The sequence below is a fragment of the Lactuca virosa genome, chromosome 8 (assembly GCF_052849685.1).
Source record: "Lactuca virosa cultivar CGN04683 chromosome 8, Lactuca_virosa_CGN04683_v6, whole genome shotgun sequence".
NCBI classification, from domain to species: domain Eukaryota; kingdom Viridiplantae; phylum Streptophyta; class Magnoliopsida; order Asterales; family Asteraceae; genus Lactuca; species Lactuca virosa.
Genome location: NC_136433.1, coordinates 193,476,670 through 193,501,615, shown reverse-complemented (window position 1 = coordinate 193,501,615; position 24,946 = coordinate 193,476,670). Strand labels below are relative to the sequence as shown.

Here is a 24,946-nt window from a genome sequence, read left to right as displayed (position 1 = left end):
TATCTGATATCTTGTGGTATGTTTCAGAATGGTGATGACGAGGCGCTTTGTGGCTGGATCCGGTTCGGGATCAGGAGCAGGGGACAGAGGCCAGGAGGGGCCGACAGCACCTGAGCCGGTGGTGCAGATGGGTACAGAGGAGTTGGATGCCAGGATTCGAGAGATCCTGCATGATGAGGTTGTTGCTGCATTCTGGGCTCAGTTACCGGAGATGTTCGGGTCGATTAAGACCGCCATGGTGGAGTATTTTGATGAGCGCTACACATCCCTTGCAGAGACAGTTGCCGCAGCAGCTGTATCAACGGCAGGGGGAGGAGTTGGTAGAGGTTTTCAGTACAGGGACTTTGATAACACGAAGCCCCCTACTTTTGATGGGACGCAGGATCCCATCAAGGCTATGAGATGGATTTCAGATGTGGAGGGGTGTTTCTTCACCTGCTCGTGTCCTGCTGACCAGAAGGTCAGGTGTGCACTGAACCTGCTTAGGTCTGGGGCCAAGGACTGGTGGAGACTTGCGACTGGGTCGTAGACTGATGATCAGAGAGCTGTTGTTACTTGGGAGCAGTTCAGGGACATGTTCCGCGCCCGTTACATTTCGCGGGTTGAGCGGGAGCGGTTGGCACAGGAGTTTCTGAGTTTGAGACAGGATGGGGAGTCGGTGACGGAGATCACCCGTATGTTCACTGAGCGGGTGATGTTCTGCCCAGAGTTTGCTTCCGAGCAGTCTCAGATGACCCGTTATCTGAGTATGCTCAAGACTGATATCCGACAGTTGTATCTACCCAACGATGTGATACTCTTTTGGAGTTACAGGAGGCCGCCAGACAGCGGGAGTTAGAGATTGAGCTGCAGCTGAGGGAGCAGCGGCCGGCCCCGGCATAGTCGCAGCCGGCGCCGAAGCAGTTTAAGACCGCTGATTTGAGGTCTGGGAGTCAGCAGTGCCGCTCTTGTGGGAAGTGCGGCAAGGTTCATTCCGGGATTTTTCGAGCCAGTAGTGGGTGCCACAGGTGTCGCAAGGAGGGGCACTATGCGAAGGATTGTCGCCAGGCCGCTCCGATACCGAGTATGAAGTTATGTTACCATTGTGATCAGGTTGGCCATTTGAAGGCCAACTGCCCGTTACTCGCCGCCAAACCGGCACAGGCTCCAACGCCGGCTACTTTGAGGATCACGGATAGGAGACCAGTCAGGGCAGAGCCTCCAAAGGCTCAGGGTCGTGCTTTCTAGCTTACAGCGGAGGAGGCCAGAGCAGCACCAGATGTGGTTGCTGGTACGTTTCTAGTGAACTCTTTGCCTGCTTTGGTCTTATTTGACTCGAGGGCGAGTCGGTCCTTCGTATCTCAGTCATTTAGTAGGGAGTTCAGTGCGCCAGTGGGCGAGTTAGAGTGTCCGATGCGAGTGTCTATCGCCAACGAACACAGGGTTTCTGCTTCTTCAGTTTATCGAGGGTGTGACTTGGAGATTTTCGGGGTGTCCTTTCCGATAGATTTGATTCCGATCCCCATGGGGGAGGTGTGCGTGATTGTAGGCATGGATTGACTCAGTCGATTCGGTGCTATGATTGATTGCGAGGGCCAGCGAGTGGTAGTTCGAACCCCAAGTGGGGGAGACTGATTGTATATGGCGAGGGCACCAGAGTGGGATCAGGGTTTTGTTCAGTTGTCAGGGCTCGGCAGTACATTCAGCATGGGTGTGTGGGTTATCTAGCGTATGTAGTAGATACGCGAGTCAGGGATCAGATTTCGGTTTCCGATGTATCGGTGGTCAGGGAGTTTGCAGATGTGTTTCCGGAGGAGTTGCCAGGGATACCTCCAGAGAGGCAGGTCGAGTTCAGGATCGACCTGGTGCCAGGTGCGGCCCCTATCACTAAGGCGTCGTACCAATTGGCACCACCAGAGATGCAAGAGCTATCGTCGCAGCTACAGGAACTGCTGGGCAAGCAGTTCATTCGACCTAGCAATTCTCCATGGGGAGCACCGATTCTTTTTGTCCGAAAGAAGGACGGTTCGCACCGGATGTGTATTGATTACCGGGAGTTGAATAAGTTAACGGTGAAGAACTGTTACCCACTCCCGAGGATAGACGATCTCTTCGATCAGTTGCAGGGCGCATCTTGGTTTTCCAAGATAGACTTGAGGTCTGGGTATCATCAGTTCAGGGTCAGAGAGGAGGACGTGGAGAAGACCGCGTTCCGAACTCGTTATGGACATTACGAGTTCGTGGTGATGCCGTTCGGGCTCACCAACGCGCCAGCAGTGTTCATGGACATGATGAATCGGGTCTGCAGACCGATGCTTGATCGCTCGGTCATAGTGTTTATAGATGATATCTTGGTGTATTCCAAGACCCGAGAGCAGCATGAGGAGCATCTGCGAGAGCTGTTGGGAGTTCTGAGACGAGAACCTTTGTACGCCAAGTTCTCGAAGTGTGAGTTTTGGTTACGAGAGGTCCAGTTCCTCGGACATCTAGTTAACCAGGAGGGGATTTTGGTCGATCCGGCCAAAATCGAGGGGGTTATGCAGTGGGAGATTCCGAAATCTCCCTCAGATATTAGGAGTTTTCTGGGATTGGCAGGGTACTACCGGAGGTTCATACGGGATTTCTCCAAGATTGCAGTACCCCTCACTCGTCTGACGAGGAAGGGGTGGATTTCCGGTGGGGCCCCGAGCAGCAGAGGGCGTTTGAGACCCTCCGTCAGCGTTTGTGTGAGGCACCAGTCTTGAAACTCCCGGAGGGAGTTGAGGATTTTATGGTGTTCTGTGATGCATCCATCACAGGTTTAGGGGCGGTCCTCATGCAGAGAAGACGAGTGATAGACTACGCATCGCGGCAGCTGAAGCCGCATGAGACGAGATACCCTACGCATGACTTGGAGCTGGGGGCAGTGGTGTTCGCCCTCAAGATATGGAGACATTACCTCTATGGGGTCCGCTGTACCATTTACACGGATCACAAGAGCTTGAGACATATCATGGATCAGCCGAACCTGAACATGAGGCAGCGCAGGTGGCTGGATGTAGTCAAGGACTACGATTGCGAGATCCTTTACCACCCTGGTAAAGCGAATGTGGTTGCGGATGCTTTGAGCCGCAAGTCAGCTGGGTCTTCCACCCCCGCGGTATGTATGAGGATAGCGGTGGATTCTCCGCTTGTGAGTTTGATCAGAGATGCCCAGGTAGAGGACATGCGACCGGAGAATTAGAAGCTGGAGAGGATCAAGGGTGAGAATACCCGGTTCGTGCAGGATAGTCGGGGACTATTGACCCGATGCGGTCGGGTTTGGGTTCCGATGTCTGGTGGGGTTAGGCAGACGGTTATGGAGGAGGCTCATAAGTCTCATTTCTCTATTCACCCGGGGGCCACCAAGATGTACCGGGATTTGAGTTTGAGCTATTGGTGGCCGTGCATGAAGCGAGAGATCGCTTGGTACGTCGAGAGGTGCTTGACCTGTAGGATGGTCAAGGCCGAGCATTAGAGGCCGCATGGAAAGCTGCAGCCTCTAGAGATTCCCATGTGGAAGTGGGAACAGATCATGATGGATTTTATTACCAAGTTGTCGAGGACGGCGAAGGGGTTTGATGCTATATGGGTCATCGTGGATCGATTGACTAAGAGTGCCTATTTCTTGGCCATACGGGAGAGCTCATCGGCCGAGAAATTGGCCGAAGTGTACGTTCGCGAGATCGTGTCTCGCCATGGGGTTCCCGTTTCCATTGTCTCTGATCGGGATGTCAGGTTTACCTCCCGCTTCTGGTAAAAGTTTCACGAGGAGCTGGGCACGCGGTTGCACTTCAGCACAGCATTCCACCCGCAGACAGACGGTTAGAGCGAGCGGACTATTCAGACCCTCGAGGACATGTTGAGGGCGTGTGTCATTGATTTTGGTGGGAGTTGGGATTCTCACCTACCGCTTGCGGAGTTCGCCTACAACAACAGCTATCATTCTAGCCTTGGTGCCCGGCCATTCGAGCTGTTGTACGGGCGGAGATGTCGCACCCCGGTTTGTTGGGGTGAGGTTGGTCACAGGGTGATGGGTCGGACGGAGGTGGTCTTGCAGACTACCGAGAAGATTCAGCAGATTAGGCAGCGACTGTAGACCGCTCAGAGTCGGCAGAAGAGTTACGCCGACCGGCGCCGCTCCGAGTTAGAGTTTCAGGTCGGTGACATGGTACTCCGGAAGGTCTCGCCCTGAAAGGGCGTGATCCGCTTCAGGGAAAGGTGAAAACTGGGTCCCCGATATATTGGGCCGTTCAGGATCATTGCCAGGGTTGGCAAGGTAGCTTACAGGCTAGAGCTGCCGGAGGAGCTTAGTCGGATACACATCACTTTCCACGTTTCGCAGCTGCAAAAGTGCATTATGGATCAAGAGGAGGTGGTGTCGCTGGATGATATTCAGGTTGATGAACGCCTGAATTACGTAGAGAGGCCTGTGGCCATACTGGAGAAAAAGATGAGGATTCTGAGGAATAAGGAGATACCTTTGGTGAAGGTACAGTGGGAGCATCGAAGGGGGTCCGAGTGGACGTGGGAGACGGAGGCTGAAATGCGGGAGCATTACCCGGAGTTATTCGATGCAGTAGACTTCGAGGACGAAGTCTAGTTCAAGTGGGGGATAATTGTAACGCCCCGATTCTCAGGTATTGATTTAATGTGTGAATTCTTTATTTCAAGGGCTACTCGACGAGTTGATTGCCCTACTCGTCGAGTAGCAGCGGGTTGGTCCACGTATTTTAATGACCTACTCGCTGAGTCCAAGAAGGGACTCGACGAGTAGGAGCTGGCAGATGAAATCCTAAATCTCGGGGTTTTGCACCCTATTTAAAGGATCATTGGCCTCCCTCAGCCTCCCCTTTACTGCTTCTTCTCCCTCTCAAACCCTAATCGAGTGTGTGTGTTCCATTTATGTATTTTTGAGCTTGGAAGAGGATTTGGTGGAGAAGGGAGCTTGGAGAGCAAGTATTCAGAAGCAAGGAGCTTGTGGGATCTGAAATCTACCTTATTGGGCATCTTCTGGAAGGTATAAATCGTTACCCTGACCTCATTTCATTGTAGATCCCCTCTTTGGACAAATTCTAGGGTTTTCATGGTATGAATGGAAGCTATTCTTGTGTGCATGCTAAGATCTGGAGTTGTAACTTCAGAACTGAGCTCCCTTGGGCTTCTTAGTCCATAAAGTTTCCAACTTGTGCAAGAATGAGACTCTCCCAAGGTGTAAAGCTCCATTGGAAGCTTAGATTGGTCATTTAGGGCCTTTAGAGCCTTGCATGTGCGTAAAGTTTGCGACTTTACGTGATAAACATGCCTTAGAAGCTTGGATCTGTGATCTGGAACCTTGCCATGGCTTAAAAAGCATCTGCATGGATAAAGGTCTGCAAGGACTCGGCGAGTTGGATGAACAACTCGGCGAGTTGGATGAACAACTCGGCGAGTCCGTTGAAGATGGCCATGAATTCGACGAGTTGATGAACAATTCGGCGAGTTCGTTGAAGATTGCCTTGAACTCGGCGAGTAGGCTAGGGTTTCTCCCAATTCTTGGACACGTATGAACTCGGCGAGTTAAAGGGAAACTCGACGAGCCAATCAAGGATTTCATGACTTCTCGAGTTCAGGAAGGACTCGACGAGTCGGTGAACTGCACTCGACGAGTCGAGTCAACATGGACTGTTGACTTTGACTGTGGACTTTGACTTGGACCAAGGGTTGACCAGTTGACTTCTGAGCGTATTCCGGTAATTTGGAGATTTATGAAAAAGGGTTTTATGGTAACTATAGGTGGTGGAGTTCGTGTTGGTGATCCGGGAGTTGAGCTTTCTAGTTTCAGACGACAGTTGCAAGGTGAGTTATCCTCACTATACTAAGGGGTCTAAGGCACCAAGGCCGGCCCATTAGATATATTATCCTAGCAGTGTTAGAGGTTGAGTACGAGTTAGTGTTGCATGCTAGTGGTTATGCCAGTTAGGTGGATCTGTAGGACTACCTGTGATGTTATGTGATTATTGCATGCTCAGTGGTTATGTTATGTGTTTGTTATATGGGATGGGTTAAGGTTGTACTGCTTCGTGCGGTAGCCAACAAACCCTAGGAGCATTCCAGTTACGGGCTAAGGGAGACTCGTACTGTGGGCTCGTGGGTATTACAGTCTGTAGGGCTGTGGACCCGTTATGTGTTGTTCTGTTCAGTTTGTTATGATATGTTATTGCTGACATGGTTATGTGGACTGTATGTGTATCGGTATTTTGGGGGTAACTCACTAAGCTTTCGGGCTTACAGTTTCAGTTTATTGTTTCAGGTACATCAGGGGATCGCGGCAAGGCGAATGCATGATCGTACAGCTCCTCATATTATGTTTATGTTTTTGGGAATACTCTGATAAATAATATTTTAAAAACAAGGTTGTAATGTTTTGATGAATTTGACATGTTTTAAAAGTTTAAATTGGTTTGAAATTTTTGGGTGTTACAGTATCTACACCCTTTATATTGCAATGCTTAGTTCTTCTTCCCACCGGATGTGAGATCAGGTGCAAGTAGCCACCAACTTTACATAATTGCTTTCGTCCGGAAAAGTTTAACCACAGAGTTCTTATGGAATCTGTTGTCCTTACGTCTTTAAAATGTGTTGTGATAGGAAGATCAGGTCCGACCCAATACCTGGGCAGTATGGGCGGAAGCCCAGGGCAGCAATAAAGAGAAGAGCATAAATGTAGTCCATCGTGATATTATTATAGGCATTTGGCCCAAATGAGTTCAGCATCTCCGTACTCTGATACATCGTCGCTTACTCGTTTCCATCTTTCCCAATCGTTACCTAGAAAGTCGAAATGTAGAATACGTGGAGTCGATTGGTTTTCTCAATCGTCGATTGGTCAGGAGGCTGTTATTCGGATACGCAAAACGATTTCTGTCAAGAACATAAGAAATGTAATTTCTATAAACTATCCTATCTTCTCTCTCGATTTCTCTAAACTCTCTCTATTTCTCTAAACTCTCCAATCTTGTCTCGATTTCTGACAAGAACACAAGAAGATTTTCTTTTTCATTTTTTTGATACTCCTTCCTGCTATGATTTCCATGACTCTCTGGATGTTTTTCTTCTCAGCGATCTAGTACTGATCAGATTTGGAATGAAATTATTCTCCTATATGGTTCTTATTATGGATGATCCTGCCCCTATTGCTACGAAATTACTCGATTCTCAATTTGTTGCTTAGCTTTTCTAGATGTCATTTTTTTTTATCTAATGTTACGTTTTTTTCTTTGTCTTGGAATTTTACCCAGGTGTGGTGTGATGTTGTTTGCAACGTTTGGTTTGGACGATTCTGCCCTTGATGCTATAACCCACTCATAGAGGTGTATTTAGTTAAAGTTGCCAATTTAAAGTGACCTGGAGTTTGGATTCAAATAATATTAAAGGGATAGATTGGCTGGACGATTATGCCCTTTGAGTTTACCTTAATTGGGTGGTGCTGCAGTTCTAACAATGTTTTGTTGCTGACAGATTCCTTGTTCCCAATTTTGATAGAAGATTTGAAGAGTATTTGTTTCAGTTTTGAGATTATATTACAAATTGATGAACACAGTGACATGTTTCTTTAATTTTGACATTTAAGATAATAACATTAGGAGTTGTCTATTTGTCACATTCTAACAATTTAATGTCCTGTGTCTCACTGTTAATAATTTTGTTTGGCCCTATTTTTTTAAATTGATTACATTAGGGGTAATTCTAATGAACTTGTTGAAAATACTAAAGTTAATTATGATATATATTTAATAATGGTATTGGGGCATTGTTAAGTTTTTTTGCCCAGAGCATTGAAAACCTATGGACCGGCCCTGAGGAAGATAAAAAATATTTTATATATATAATTTTTTAGCAAACAAACAAAATGAATCATTAAATTATTAAAAAAATAAGATGATTCATAAGAAAAAAAACTTTTCAAAAAAACGTTGATTCATTTTATCTATTTATTTTTTATTTTAAGACGTTTTTAAATGTGCACAATTATGTTCTTTTGCCAACCGAATATTTTGGTTTTTTCATTTGAAATTTTTAGTTTCAAAATGCAATGTAGTTAATTTCGGTTTATTTCGTTTTTTTCGGTTTTATATGCATAAAAACAAACTAAAACGAAATATTTTTTTTCTGGGGTTTGTATATGATTTCTTTTTCAAAATACAACTTAATTTTTTACCATGAATTGTTAACTTTTAGAGTAAGACTTGTTTTTTTTTTTTTACCAAAATTAAAACGAAGGAGGAAAATATTATTGTTTCTCTCCATCCTAATAGTTCTTTAATATGCAAAAAAAAAAATAATAATAATAATAATAATAACAATAATAACTAACTAATATTTTTTCAATATTCAAAAATATTAACAAAATAAACAAGCGTATGTTAATTCTTTTTTGCTATAAGTACAAATCAAGGTAATTTTTTAAAATGTTCACTTCAACATAAATAATTAATTATTCTATTATTAATTACCATACTTAAAAATAAAGAAGATATATATATGACAGTTTAGTTTATATAACCTAAAGGTAATGAAATTTCAAAGAGTTAAATATGAAAATCTAATATTTGAAACGGTGGATTGGTAGGGGCACTACCCCATATTTACAAATAGAATTCAAACGGTCCTATTTTTACAAAGAGAATACAAAGAGACCCTATTCTTACAAAAAAACTCCTGGGTGGATACATGAACCTCATCCCACATAGAATGGGATTAAGAACTAAACGCTACCTTATAATGGGTGTGGACACATTCTTTGTCATAATAATGTGTTTTAAAGTTGTGAGGGAAACAAATCCTATATGAATTTTGTAGTTAAGCATGTACGAACGAGAGCAACGAGAACAATTCAGTAAGGACATTTTATTAGTATTCTTTGTGTTTTTGGCGATCCATAGAAATATAATGTTTTAGTATGTTTGATTATGTAGTTCATTAAACTTGTTAACCTCTATAAATTTAATTTTATATTTAGGTAGAAAAAGTCGTGATCCAACAAAAGTCTTAGATCTTGTAGTTGATACTAACATTTTAATTTGGCATGTTTTATATCTTACATGGAAATCACGTGTTAATCTTTCCTACTGTAAAAGTTCAAATCTTGGTTACTAGCCCAAGTCGTATGGTCGGAATTTTGGTATGTTCATCCCATGTCCTAAAAGATAATCCACACGTATTAGCCTGTTAAGGATGATATGTATTTCAAAAAGACGACATGAAACTTAAACTTTTTTTTTGTAAAATGATTTTGTGTGTTGGTTTTAACCAACATTGTTATACAATTTCAGGTTTGTCTAAAACATGATTTAAACAATTTTAAATTGGAATAAACTTTTAATATGAATTATTTTCAATTGACAAGTATGATTCACTCCTTCCATGTTGATTAAATTGATCGGGTCCAATAACTGAGTTTTATAGAAATGTTGAATGAGATGATATATATAACTGTCATATAAATATTTTTTATTATATATTATGAGATGTCATATTGACTTTTAATTAATATGGAGATTAATAACTATTGAATTTTTAATAAGAAAAAATTAACATTTTAATTATTAATATAATGGCAAGATGTAAAATCGATTATTGATGAATGATGACTATTAACAAACTAATCAACTTTTAATTGGAATCTAATCTATATACTATTAATTGCACAAGACAAAGGTACATGAAATTCTCTATAAAAGGGAAGCTAAAAGGGAGTATTGAGCACCCAAAACTCCATTATGGCTTCTTTGAGCTCTACCTTAGCTACCCTCATCCCCTCTTCGCCGGACTTTTCCAAAACAGCCACCAGACGACGGTCGAAGACACATGCAAAGCTAACCCACCGCTTCCAAGTCTCATGCAACGACCATGAAAAACCACCAACCACAAATCGTCAACCTGAAAAGCTCATACTACCACCAGAAACATCACTCAACAGGCAGAATGTAGACAGAAGAAATTTGCTCCTTGGGCTCGGCGGCCTCTACACCACCACCAACCTGAACACTCTGCCACCGGTCTTTGCCAACCCTATCAAAGCCCCATCCTTTGTGCCAGGATGCACGGACTCGTTATGGAACTTGGATTTCGAAAGTGGCGTAAGAACTGGTGCGTGTTGTCCTCCGGCAGCCAAGGAACTGGAGATGGACTACAAGTTCCCTACAACAGGTGAAACTCGCATCAGACAGCCGATACACAGAGCTTCGCCGGAGTACATCCAGAAGTTTAAGGACGCGATGCAGAAAATGAAGGCTCTCCCAGATGACGACCCGTGTAGCTTCAAGAACCAAGCTAAAGTTCATTGCGCTTACTGCAATAACAGTTACACTCAAATGGCTAGCGGTTACCCGGAAAAAGTACTCCAGGTTCATTACTCGTGGCTCTTCTTTCCCTTCCATCGCTGGTTCCTTTATTTCTTCGAGAGGATACTCGGAGATTTGATTGAAGATAAAACTTTCGGGTTACCTTACTGGAACTGGGACGACCCTGCCGGAATGGAAATTCCCGCCGTGTTTGAAGACAGAGGAAGATCTAACCCTCTTTACAATAGCTACCGGAATGTCAATCACCTCCGGCCAGCTGTTATCGATCTGGATTACCATATGAAAGAACGAAATCTTTCTCCTCTAGATCAAGTGCGCGTTAATTTGTGTATTATGAATAGGCAGATGAAGCGCAACGCCTCCGATCCAACAAGTTTCTTTGGTGGCGAATATGTCGCCGGTGATAATCCCATCAGTTCAGTTGGATCCATAGAAGCCGGTTGTCATACGGCGGTTCACAGATGGGTGGGTGACCCTAGAACTCCGAATGACGAGGACTTGGGCAACTTCTACTCCGCCGCGTATGATCCTTTGTTCTATGTACACCATGCAAATGTCGACCGGATGTGGACACTTTGGAAAGGTTTAGGAGGTGAAGGGCGGAAGGAACCCAACGACAAAAACTGGGAAGAAGCATCATATGTGTTTTACGACGAGAATCGGAAACCTGTACGTGTTTACAACAAACACTGTGTGAATTTGGAAGATCTCAAATACGAATACGAGGATTCAGAAACTCCATGGAAGAGTAATCCGCCGAAACCACGTTCTGCTACTTATACGGAAACCACGTCGCCGGAAAATGTGACGGAGATGGAGTTTCCGTTGAGTATAAGCGAGACTGTGACTATTCAAGTGAAGAGACCTGAAACAAACAGACCGAAGGACCAAAAGAAAACTATAAAAGAGATCTTGCTACTGAAAGGAATCAATTTCAATGGTGGGAAGTTTTTAAGTTTGATGTGTTCGTGAATATTTTTGAAGATATTAACAGGATCTCGCCATGTGAGAGCCAGTATGCCGGTGGTTTTGGACTGCTTCCACATAAAAACAGTGAGAAAATGAATTCAATGACCGGAGTGAGAATAGAGTTGACGGAGCTGTTGGAGGAGATAAACGCTGATGGCGATGATTCTGTTCAGGTGACCATTGTGCCAAGAGTAGGGTGTGATGATGTCACCTTTGAAGATATCAAGATCGAGTTGATCGACGTTTATGAAAAGGAATCAAATTGATGACATGCATGGTGAGGTAATAATTAAAATGGAGGATTCGGCAATTTGATTCTGGATTCCTTCCCCAAATGAATAAGTTGTAGTTTGTAAAGGAAGAAAGCGCAATTCCTTTTTTACTTTTATTGTGTTGTTTATCTTTTATTATATCACTACAACTAGTAATTAGTTGTGTGTATCTCTGTCTCTCTCGTGAGCTCACCGTAATTTGGAAGATTAGGCCTCTCATAATCTCTCTCAGTAATGTTTATTAGAGTAACTAGGGTCAATTTGTTTGAATATTTATATGGTTTTTGATGATTTTGCTCTCGTATAATTACATGGTTTTTTTTATCATTACTCTCAAAATGGAACAATTTGTTAACAGGGTTACAGTATTAAAATGTTTATTAGCGTAAGTTGCTGTCACATGATTGCTTGAGTTTTTTTTTTTTTTTTTAACAGCTAGACTTCAATTAAAAACAACAAGAAGTTGGACTTACATGATACACTACAATGGGTTTTCAACCTAAGAGTTCCAAATCAAATTTCTACCCATTTCGTTCTACTCTTAATCCATAAAAAAGCCAAAGCCTTGACATCATAGGCTAAAGCTAACAGACTCTTGACCTTAGTATTGGTGTTGAAGATCATGTGGTTCCCATTTTCCATATAGTCCATAAGAATGCTTTTGATATCGCTTCTAAGGTGTCTAAAGACCTACTTCCCATTTTTAGAGTAGCGTTTACCCCCAACAAGTCTTCTAAAGAGTCCGATGAGGCAGGAAAATCATTCCACCAAGTATGTATATGCCCTTGAATCTCTAGTGTCTTGGAATAGTTCTTGAATATGTGTACATCGTTCTCTTCGAAAGCATTGCATAAAGGACAAAAGGTGTTACGAATGTTTAATTACTCCTCTTCGTGCAAGATTTAATCTGGTAGACAATCTGTCAAGTCTCACCCGCCATATAAAGATATTTATTTTCACTGGAACCACCTTGGTCCAGATGATTGCTTGAGTATGTAAACAGTTTTTGCTAGTGGTTCTCAGCGGTGAGAATCAGTTCGGTTTATGGGTTATTCGGTTTCCTCAATTTGAAAATTTTTTTGTCCAATTCGAAAACCGAACCAAATCGAATTCAAATTCTCTAGACCAAACCGAAAACCGAATTTTAATTCGATTTGGTTCGATTTGAAAACCGAGAAAACCAAATATTAACTTTAAAAAAAAAATTAGTGTTGCAATTTTCCAAACAAAATTTATAAATTACAATGTTTTTAACACAAAAATCTAAAGTTGCAAACAAAAAGAACTAAAGTTTCATACAAAAACATTCAAAGAGTAAATGGACTCAAATGATTTTTACTTTATAAATAATATTTTTATTTAATATATAAAATATAAAATATATTTTTTAATTAATTAATTTATAAAATTCGGTTTTTTCAGTTCGGTTGGTTTAAACTTCATAAGACCAAAACTCGAACCAAAATGCAAATTCATAATTCGATTCGGTCTCGGACCAAACCAAAACCGAATTTGAATATGATTTAGTTTGAAATCGATTTCGGTTAGATTTAATTTTTGGGCTTTTCGGTTCCGGATCAAATAATTTCCGCCCCTAGTTCTCATAGTGAAACAACATTTGTTAATAGAGTTTTAGTATTGAAATGTTATTAAAGCAATTTAGTGTTATTTTGTTTCAAGTATTTAAATGGTTTTTGCTCATTGCTCTTGTAATATGATTAGAGCCTTAAAATGTTTAGTCGAGTAAGGGGCCGTTTGGTAGCCTCTTAATTGAATAATTAAGAGGCAAGACTCTTAAAAATTCAGATTTAGAGTGTTTGGTTGTATCTTATTTTTTTTGCCACTTACTCTTAAAATAGATCTTATTTTTCCAGACGTAAATTTGTATCTGGAAAAAAGAAACCACACGCGTGTTCCTATTTTTCCCAAAACATCTTCCTCCTCTCTTTTCTATTTCACGATACGGCTTCCCCTCCAAGCCATCTCCGAGGACCTGTAACCTACTGCTCTAGCACCGACCGATTATCGTCTCCACCAGCACTTGCGCCTCCTCCAGCGTCGTTGTCTGCGCCTCCTTCCAGCCCCGTCAAACTCATCGACAACATCAGGTAATTTCTGAAAGCTATTTCTGAACTTGATTTTCTTAATCGGCTTTCCACGGACATCCCGTCAAACTCAACCAGCGACACCACCTCCACCATCCCTGCCAACTTCCCCTGTCTCTCCGACTGATGCTTAATTCAACACTTACTGGTAGACATTCATCTGCTCCATGTGTGTGCGTTTGTGGTCAATTGTGCAATATTCAAATTTGATTTGTGGTAATTTTGATCGCAATTAGATTATAGAGAAATCTAAACAACAATCTGGGGTATTTTGCATATGATTTCAGATTGTTAGGCGTTAGAAACCAAAATTGTTGTTATTGATTTTGTGGAGATTATATGTGATAATTAGGGGCTGAGTAATTTTCTTTGTTTAAGACTTGGTTCATCAATGGCCAAAGAGTGACCGGATACTAAATTCCATCAGCAGTATGGTTTTATAACTGATTGTTAACATGATGAAGAAACCGAGATATAATTAGGTAACTTTGTTTAGCCTCCCTTGTTACCCTAAATTCTTTTTGTTGGTTAAATTGGATGGTTAATGGATTCATTTTTTGATAGTCTTATGAAATTGCAGATCCCAGTTCACATTTTCCCTTGAGTAATGGGATAGAAATTGTTTCAAGGTTTTCACTTGATCATGAAGTTAACTCAAAGATTTATTTGTGGAGAGGAAGCTGTGGAATATGGAGATTGAAAATGTCTGAACAATCGTTGGCTTCTGAAACATAAAGACATATTGAAAACTCAAATCTCAAACTGAAGAATACCCCATCTTATATTAACAAAATTTGACATTCAATGTCAAATATGTTGTTTTTTAACTTTGAAATTCTTTGGATATAAAAAAATGATATTATTTTTTTAAATTTATGTCAAAGAGATCATTACAAGTTATTAATGATAAATTTTGATTTATGCCAATATGAATTTTGTACGGTATTTATAGTTTTTTTTATAATTATTCAGCAAATATAATACATAAGGGTAAAACAGTAATTTCGATAATTCAGCATATCAACTGAGAGGTTCCAACCAAACAGTCTGTTAATAATTCAGATCTTAAAGTTTCATACCCACTTAGAAATTCAGACCTCTTAAAAATTCAGATCCTGCCAAACAGCCTCTAACTAGGGCCAATGAGTATTTTAAAAGTTGTGTTGTCGGAAGACTTAATTTCCGAAATATCTTAAATATGACGGATATACGTTCATTTTTGTGGTCTCCTTACTTTTAAATAATCCGAAATATGATACTCACCACTTCCTGAAACCTCATTTCACACTCCATCAAATCTAGACCATTCTAAAGGTAACTCCAAACTATATATGACGATGAGTTTATGATACTCTAAGTAGAGACGCAAACGGGGGCAGATATTAGTGGAGGATGTAATCCTCATCCCCGCACTCGATCTGCGATCCCGATATCCATCCCCATCCCGCCTCGTCTAATCTATGACGGGTTCAGGTAACAAAATCTATGTCGGGTATGGGGAACCCGGTGGATATCCGTTTAGAAAAAAAGAGTCAAGTTTTTTATGTAAATCTAAAAAATTTATAAAGACATAAACAATAATCATGAAAATTAAAATGCTCAACTGTGTATACTTCATTTCAATTTCTACTTCATTCTCAATTTCTTGAAGATATCAACGTAAAAAAGGTGATTACTGAAGGAGATTAGTGCTCATAGTCATAACAAAGTCCGATAATATTTCTATAAATAGCAGTGTCCTTTTCGGTTACACGCAAGAACAAAGTGAAGCAAATCTTAAAATATACTTATTTGAGGGACTTGTTTTGTTAATTAATTAATAGTAAATAAATGGAATATGGAATATTCCAGAATGATTTGAATTCATTAGGTAATTATTATTATATTTGGTAATTATCCCTGGGGTTTCAAATCACCTCCTTATAAATAGAGAGCTCGAAATTCAGTTTTGGCACTCGTGAAAATACCTATCAGCTATCAAAAGTTCAGATTTCTCAAAAACCTAAAGAATCCCAAATTGTCGATCCCATGTCGTGGCCTATTGATCTCCACGTCGTGGCCGAAGAACAAAATCGAGATTTTGATTCTATTTGAAGCTTTAAGTTTAAGGATTGCTTGGATTTGTTTCTTGTTTGTCTCTTGGGTGTGATTTCAAAAGAGGAACTCTCCTTTAGGTTCTCAAATCCAATCAGTTGGCTCATCAAGAGAAGAAACCCACAAAGAAATCTAAGGTATGTTTTCTATCCATTGAGTTCTATAAGTCGCATAGATTAGTTGATTTTAGATCCATTGTTTCGAGTTTAGATCATATTTGTTTCTGTTTTCCGTTGCCATTTATTTGATCTAATGAGGATCGAAACCCATTAGTGGTATCAGAGTGTGGCTAACTCAAGTCTATTGCACTTAGACTTTGTCCTTTGGGTATGTTAGGGTTTGTATGTGTAGGGTTTATGGTTTTAAATTGTTTTAAAAGTCTAGAAATTTGTCTTGATTGATATTGAATCAGATTTTGCTTTAAAACAATGATTTAAGTCATTCTGCCCCTTCGCCACGACGTGGCTAGTCTTTCACCACACCATGGTATCTATATAGATCGCGACTGTCATCGTCGCCATGTCGTGGTCACCTCTTGACCTTGTCGTGGTTTGCAGCTAAGAACCTAAAATAATAAATTAATTAAATTGTGTGTTTTCTGTGTGTCACGACGTGGCTGATCTGTACCCATGTCGTGGAACCTGAAGTTCCAAATTAGTCTAAATTCGTTTTTATTTTTGATTGCTCATCTCTTTCGATTTTAATCACATACAAACAAGCGTTTATACTAAAAGATAAAGTTACATTTGATTTAATTATAAAATTAATTAAAAGACAAAAGATTAGCACTCTTATAATTTAATTGTTGGCCTTTTTAATCAACAAAAATTAAAAGACACATAATCCACATGTATGTATTGTAAAATAGTATTTATATGTATAACACTAAAATAAAATGTAACGTCCCAAAACTCATAACCAAATTTTTTTTGTTTTTATATAAATAGACCATTATTCAAACATGTTTGTCAAAACCATAAGGTAATCAAAATATATCAATAACATCCCAAAAGTACATCGGAGTCAAATAAGCGGACAAAATCGTGGTGTGTGCAATGCAATCGTCCCGAGCTCTTCCCCTTTGAACCGGAATCACCTGAAACAGAAACTGAAAACCGTAAACACAAAGCTTAGTGAGTTCCCCAAAATACCGCATACCATACATATACGCCAACTCAAGGTTGTGTCAGGTCTATTTCACCCCCGGGTCTATTTCACCCTCGAGTCTATTTCAACTCATATGTCAGCACAAGGTCGTACCGGGTATATTTCACCCCCAGGTCTATTTCACCCCCGAGTCTATTTCAACTCATATGCCAGCACAAGGCTGTACCGGGTCTATTTCACCCCACATACATATAGCAAACAGGCACACAGGCATACCACATATACATCAGGAGTCACAAAGACTACAATCACATACAATCCATGTATCTTACAGTATAGTGAGCAAACTCAACTCGCAAAGCAGCTCAAAAGCCGACACGTCCTCAAAATCCCACAACAGGTGCTAGGCGCCACCTAGATAACCACACGAGGCACATCCTTAATTTACCTATCAGGACATCAATGGCTAAACAAAATCCACAAATCAAAAGTCATTCCTCAAGGTCAACGGTCAAAGTCAACGGTCAATGTTGACTCCAGCTGACCACGTCGTGGTTTTCGGGAAAATCCCCATCGCTATGCCATGGTGAACTAGAACCACGTCGTGGTTTTCGAGGTTTCCAACAGCTTAAGGCATTAAGTTGTTCTCTCCGATTCTAAGAGCTCCAAAGCTCAGATTTGGTCCAAAATGTGATCTAGAAGGATAATGTTTCTAACTTTATCCTTTAAGACCACCCAAAAGTTTCATATCAGTTCTAATATATAAATTTTTAAATGTGGAATACATAAAATTTCCTCTTCCATACTATGGTCGGCAACAGACCTTAAACTTTCTCAAGTAATAGCAATATAGGTAAACGACCTAAGGCATGTTATATTTATTTATCATTTAGCACATATTAGAATATAAGCCATATCTCCTCTAATATTCTAGTGCTTGTCCATTTAGGTATTCAACCTAAAATATACTAGATACACATCGTATCATCATCCCTTAGCAACCCATGTTTAAGTCTAGAAATTCTCAAAATTCCTAGTTCACTTAAACTAATTCTCTGAAAATTTTGAAGTAACTTAATATTTTAGAATACTAGGGTTTATCACTACCCAATACCCCACTTAAATCTTTCCTAAGGTTTGTATCCATATACTCCTAATAAATCAGTTCATATATGGCACTTCCAACGGTTTAAGTCTAAATACCAACATATGATGTTTAGTTCACTTAAACTATTGTTCTGATACCATGATTGAAAGACCCTAACTTTCATACTAAAAACATTGTTACTCCAAAACATGCTACATGCATATTCAAAAATAATATTTTACATTGATACTTTGATTACAAAAGACTGGATACAAACCGACTAAGTTTTAGTATATTACATAACTACCCATGATATTAAAGCTTTTATACAAACGTAAACACAAGTACAAAAATAATAGTATAAACTATTCTAAATCTTCCAACAGTATATGACTATACTGGATGCTTATTACCTGCAATTGTTAGACACTGGGAGGGGTAAGTGGTGACGCTTAGTAAGTTCAATAATAGATACAATATAACGTTATGCCATATACATACCAATATGACAGAAACAAAGGGGAACAAAGAACAACAAAGGCAGATGAGTATCATATGACATGATTTTCATATCAACGGATAATCTGATTCAAAGATCTATAATCAATGAGACATAACAATTTCAGTACTTGATATACATCAATAAAACTTTTGCCCATGGCATGAAAAATAACCAATTTCTGAATAAACATTTTGGCTAGCAAAATTATAGGCTTTCAGCCCTGCATAGCCTTCTGCCAATGCCAAAGGAATGCTTAATCATTCACTTCATGGTCAAAGGCTACATACCAATACCCAAGTGATGTTTATGTCATACACTTCAAGTCAAAGGTATAGCTCCGTTAGTATACAAATCATGCTTTACATAGCCAAAGGTATAAAACCAGAATAACACAGGAAAGCACATTGAACATATAACACATAACATACAATTGTTCCTATATATTGAACTCACCGTGAAATAACCGAAGGAATAAATGATAATTTGGGCGGCACTTCGGCTCTATATATGACTTTCTGTGATAAAACCGGGGATTTTAGTTGAAAACGGGCCTTACTCAGGCAGAGTTTCGACTTGAAAATATGATTTTTCTCGGGAATTTCGGAGCGTCGGAACTTGCTTCGGGTGTAAGACATGATACCGGGACTTCGGGGGGTTAAAAGTAGCTAGAGAAGAGAGTAAAGGGTGAAAGAGATTGAAAAATGGCAACCATAACTGGGCAAGCTCGCATGCCTTTTATAGCTGGCCGAAGCCTCGGAGTACGTTGGGCGTACGCGGCGTGGCAGCTGCTTGGTTCCCGGGTCTCGGACGTGTCATCAACTGTGATAGGTGGTATCTGCGCGAAGAGAGGGGCGACGTGGCTGATCTGATGCCTTGCATACGAACGCTGGGCGTAACCCTCTACGCGGGGCATTCTCCATCGGATAAGTCTCGAATTTTTATTTATTTTTATTTAAAAACTTTAAAAATTCATATCATTTGTATACGAGCTTCGTTTTTGACGTTCTTTATATCCACGCGTAGGTGAAATTATGCTCTACAACTTTCATTTAGACTCCGTCGGCTAATTTTGATTTAATTTTTAATATTATATTTTTAACGGGTCGGGACAGGAAAAATCTGTTAAAAATTCATAACTTCTTCATCCGATGTCCGTTTTCATCTGTCTTTTTACTGTTGTACTACTATTGACGAGACCTTCGATTCTCGTTTAGGTTGCGTCGGCTAAAAATCACTCGATCTTTATTTCGAGTTTTTAGTTGTCTACTGCTATTCCGAAACTTAGAAAAATCATAACTTCCTCATATGAAGTCAGATTTGGACGTTCTTTTTATGAAAATTCTCGGTTTAACGAATATTACGACTTTCGTTTAGATCACTAAAGCTAAAAAGTAGTTTATCGAAAATATCTTCATGGATTAAACCCACGCTCATTTGACTCACTTCATGGATTTTATCACGAGTGATCATGAGACGATAATATCTTATATTCTTCAAACCTAGAGATATGAGTTGTTGCCTATGAGTTGGTTATACATTGATTGTACGAAAACGCATTGGTAACTCGATGTTATAAAACGTGCCTTTGTATATGATTCAAAAAGTAGTAGAACAAGCATATGAGTCGAAGTTTATCCATTTCTTTTACCCTTAAAGGGATAAAACCGATATCTGTGGGTCCCTCGATGATTTAGTGATGACACGCCGAAGTGCTTGGCCAAGCCTGGGCTGATTTGATTTGTTCAATTAGTCAGTCGTCATAAATCGGAAATCGGGAAACAACAAATGGACAGAAAGAATGATTATAATCCATGTCTCAGTCCATATGATATCTAGAATGGAGGAATATATGATCCCTTATCTAATGGACGCATCATTGATTTGTTCAGAGTTCGACAGCAGCTTTTAAGAGCTACGATTTCTAGTCGGGTTTTGGAGTCATACGCAATAATAGTTTTAGACTTATCCAAGTGGGAGACTGTTGGATTTGTGTCTAAGCCCATAACTATAGTTAGTATGTACTTGACCCGATTTGGCATGGTCCATTTGGGTTGCATGGCATCGGAACAATTTGGATAGACTTTTGTGAGAAAATGATATTTATGATTTGTTAATAAATTATAAGTTCTAATATATTATAATGAAATCATATTATTTAATTAGTATTGATCAAGAATTAATTTGGAATTAATTTTGTGATCAAAAGGAGACTAATTAAATATATGGGGATTGATTGTGTAAATCATTCATTCTTATATATGTGGGCTTATGATCCATAGTTCTTCATGTTGGGCTAAACCCATTGAGTAACCCATGGATACTCCATGGAGGTTTTAACCCATGGAGCATGAATAATATGGAAAGACATGAGTTACATGGTGTAACCCTAATAGCCACAATATATAAGGACCCCATGGCTCAAGAAATTGGCACCAGTGTGTGTACCATGAGAGGGCTAGCCGATTTGAGCATAAGAACCTTTTCTCCCAAGTTATTCCAAGATGTTGGTGATGTTGTGTGAACCATTTGAGGTGTTACACTTGAGGCACTAGGCTCTTAAGCTCCATGGAATCAAGCTACTACATCAAAAGGTATGTCATTCTACTAGATTCTTGTAGTATAGTTACTTCTTATTATGCTAGTTAAGATGAAACCTTGGAATATCAAATATTTAAATGTATAATAGAGAAAACATAGATCCAAGGTTTATAGGGTTGCATGTACACCATAAGAGTGTTAGAATGCTCAAAACTCATCAGTGGTATCAGAGCCTAGGCTTGTTTTCTTTTATACTTGATGCAAATTGCTGAAAATCGAAGTTTGTATGCTGTCTGGTCAGCTGACTCGCCGAGTCCATAAAGGGACTCGATGAGTCCATGCCTAAATTCATCCAACTCGTCGAGTTGGTTCATGCACTCGATGAGTTGGACCCCCTGACAGCATATCTTCGAGTTTTAAGGCTGGAATTGGTCTAGAATCATTACCTTAAACTGTTTTGGACTTTTAAAACTTGTTTTTGATGTGGTAATGATTATGGTAAGCCAATTTCAAGGTTGTTATCAAAATTTCAAGTCTTATGTGTGTTTATGTAATTCTTGAAATTGTTGATATGATTGTTCATACACTTATGAGTTTTGGTAGATCATAGGAATTATTTGTAAAATTGTTTGTTAGTTAATTCTTGATCTAAATGTGTTTTAATGGAGTCCATAATTTGTCCTCAAGTTATGGATTACCAAAAGTCATGTCTTTTAAAGATCCATTAAAATGCATAGGTTACAAAAGGTGAAGTGTCTTTTTGTTTTATGAACTCCATAACTTGTCCTCAAGTTATGGATGTTCAAGAGTCTCTTCATTAAAGTTTTTAAAACCTTAATTAAACTCATAAGTTATGAAAATCCAAAAGTTTTTGAATAGTTCAAAACTTTCCCTCAAGTTTTGGAATTTGTAAAGTTTCTCGATGAATACTTTAATTCCAAGTAAAACCCTTAGAATTTTAAAAGTTAAAATTCAACCCTTATACTTTATAGTATTATAACTTAATAATATAGATATGTATAAGAGCAAGTCATTCTTACCGTTAGTAGGCCTCATTCACGAAGCCGGTCTATAAGGGGGGTATAAGGTTACTGCCTATAAAACGACAGTTTAATGGGTGTCCACTCTTACCCACCGCTTCCTTGACTGGTGGAGGGTCGTTACCCAAACGGGTAGGACATGGACTATAATTCTCCCTTCATTAAAAGTATTAATGATAGATACTAATTAACTAAACTCTTATAAATTCCCAATCTTAGTTACTTAGGAAAATGTGAATTTGGTGCTAACCCATGAAATTACACTTTGCACTTTGCTTAAGTCGTTAGTGGAGCGTGTGTGGTTAACCGGTACACTAACTTGGATTTAACAAGGTAGGCAAAGGGTAACTTAATGTTTATCATAGGATCGGTGGAGCGCGTGTGGTTAACCGGCACATCGATTAAGTGATAAATATTAAGGGTACCAAGTATATTTACATGGTTATTCACACCTTGTTTTGTGATCCTCGACATCCCAGTCACAAAACTTGAGAGGGCACAATCAAGATTGAAACATGCCATTGAAAAGTTCAATGAATCTCAAAAGATCTAGGAGTTTCAAATCCAATTAAAACCTAATATTTCTATTTCGTTTTTCATGGTGAAAACTAGTGAATCGTCATTTGCCTACCTTCAAATATTTTATAGCTTGGATTACGGCATCCCTCTTCCAAGTTATAAAATTATTGTGTTGGGTCCTAGCCTTAATATTTCATATCGGGTGTTATATTAAGGACTTAAATCAACTAACTTGAATATCTCCCATTGTAGATGTCTGGTTCAGACAACTATGATCTTCCCAAATCCCTAGGAACAAGCTTTCCTAGTGAAGATGATGTCCTATGGTTGGTTCATGGGAATCATACTTCTCTACCCTCCTCCAATTATTCTCCCTAACCCACAAGTTCTTGAATAGTTCAAGGTCACTCAAGCCCTATTGGCAAGCAAGGTTTATGTGTGCTCACATCTTGGAGATGAAGTAACATATTGACAAGTCGGGAGAGTTGGGTGTCAAAGTCTTGAGAAAGTTGGTTGTTCAATCACTTTCTAAGTCACATAGTGAGTTTCCTTTGGGACTACTATGAAACAGACTATGACATTACCCTTAATGATCTTATCTATTTTCTTGGTGCTGCTGAATCAGCAATGATTTGGAGGACTGGTAAAGCAAATTTGATTAGAAGATCAACTTCCCAAACCACCATGGACATTGACAATGGTAACATTGGAAATCCAGGAAAGCTTTCTATTCCCAATGGAAAGGGATCGGCCATAGTCAACTCGGTTGACCAAATGGTAAAGAGAAAGGCTAAGTCTGAGATAGTCCCGTGTACCATTACCAAAGAGTCCATATGGTTATTATTGCCAAAGGAAGGAGCATTGGTTGCGAAGCTGCCCTATTTACTTGAAAGATCATTGGTTGCGAAGCTGCCCTATCTACTTCAGGTAAGTCCACTATCTAACTCTCTTAAGTTCCTATTTGAAGATTCTTAATACATTTTGATGCATGGTAGGATCAAGCAAAGGGAAGGAAACTTAAAGGAAGAGTAAGCTGATTCTGATCACGAAGATGGATTTCGATCGCATGGTTCGGTGATCAGAATTTTTGAGTTGCTACTTAAGAGTTGTGATAGATTGCTTAGGAATAGATAACAACATAATTTTCATATGCATTTGCATTGTAAGGATAAGTTTTCAGCAATTTTTAAAATAAAAGAAAATTTTTGATTTTATTTATTTTAAGTATCCTTACAATGGCATTTGTGGAAAATTTTTGTTTATATGTTTCCATTGATAGCAATATTGGAAAATAGATTTGATTCTTTCATTTGTGGTAGTGTCATAATTTACCAAATAAGGAAAGATTCTCATCACCCAAGTTTCAGTTGGATAGAAACTTGGAATTATGCACGTTGTATTGTATGGTGAATGAGAATTTTCTTCTTTGGAAAATTAAGACTAGTTCCTTGTTCACATGTATATGTGAGTCAAGTGAAGGACTAAGGGATCGAGTACACATTCTTGTGCACTGGTCAAGTCCACCACAAAGATCGATAAGATTATTCGTCATGATTTACTGAAGTTTAGTAAATATGGTTATACTTACAAGTTTAAGTATAATTCTGAAACATTGGAAAAGTTTCAATGTATGGCAGAACGAATGAGAAGAATCAAATTAGGCAGAAAGATAAAAGTTTCTCAAATCTGAAAAGATGGGAGAGTACTTTAGTATCATGTTTTATGATCATCTTAATGATTGTGAGACCATATCACAATTCATCCCCTAAAGGACATCTTAGTGCATTCTTATGGCTAAGAAGAGGAGTCATGAATTGTTGAAATGGTTAAATCAAGAATATGAGTCATACTTAGTTCCAAAACAATTCTTAGAGTCATACTTCAAGATTGTAACTTAAGTGACATATCTTAAAGAAGGTTTATAACACTTGTCAAATGTAAGAGTAAAATGTGTTCTACTCCTGTACATTTGAAATTGGGTAAGTTGTGATGTTTTGGATAAAACAGAGACCAACTTAGGCCAATTGTGTGAAGAGTTTTTCTTGATAAGAATCTGCACTATCTCTTGAATATTTGTTTGTCAAGGAATGGGTCTTGGCAAGAGAGTCTTATATGTCAAGAGGACAGTGGGAGTCTAAAAGATCTTGAAAGAGTCTAATCAAGAATAAAACATGTAGTTTATCACTAGCACATGACTTGAGGTTTATAACCTTTTATGTTTGCATATTCCTATTTCTGTGCCCATTCTAGTTAAAGTTGGCTTTGCATATGAGTTCTGAGAGTTCTCAATTGCTTGCATAACAACTTGGAAGCAATGGCAGGCCCTTGTGCTGCCAGGTGGCAAGACTTTAAGATTACACAAATTCAATC

General features: G+C 39.4%; 1 long non-coding RNA gene and 1 pseudogene across 2 annotated transcripts; both read left to right on the top strand.

The window, feature by feature from the left end:
* Nucleotides 1-9,723: 9,723 nt before the first annotated feature.
* Nucleotides 9,724-11,834, top strand: LOC145133572 (polyphenol oxidase I, chloroplastic-like; annotated as a pseudogene).
* Nucleotides 11,835-13,429: 1,595 nt separating this feature from the next.
* Nucleotides 13,430-14,561, top strand: LOC145129140 (uncharacterized). 2 transcript variants are annotated; one of them, XR_013717319.1, is made up of 2 exons: nt 13,430-14,171; nt 14,270-14,561. It is a non-coding gene; the product is annotated as an uncharacterized LOC145129140 (long non-coding RNA). The 2 variants fall into 2 exon arrangements; XR_013717318.1 differs by having other exon boundaries at nt 14,254-14,561.
* Nucleotides 14,562-24,946: the final 10,385 nt, after the last annotated feature.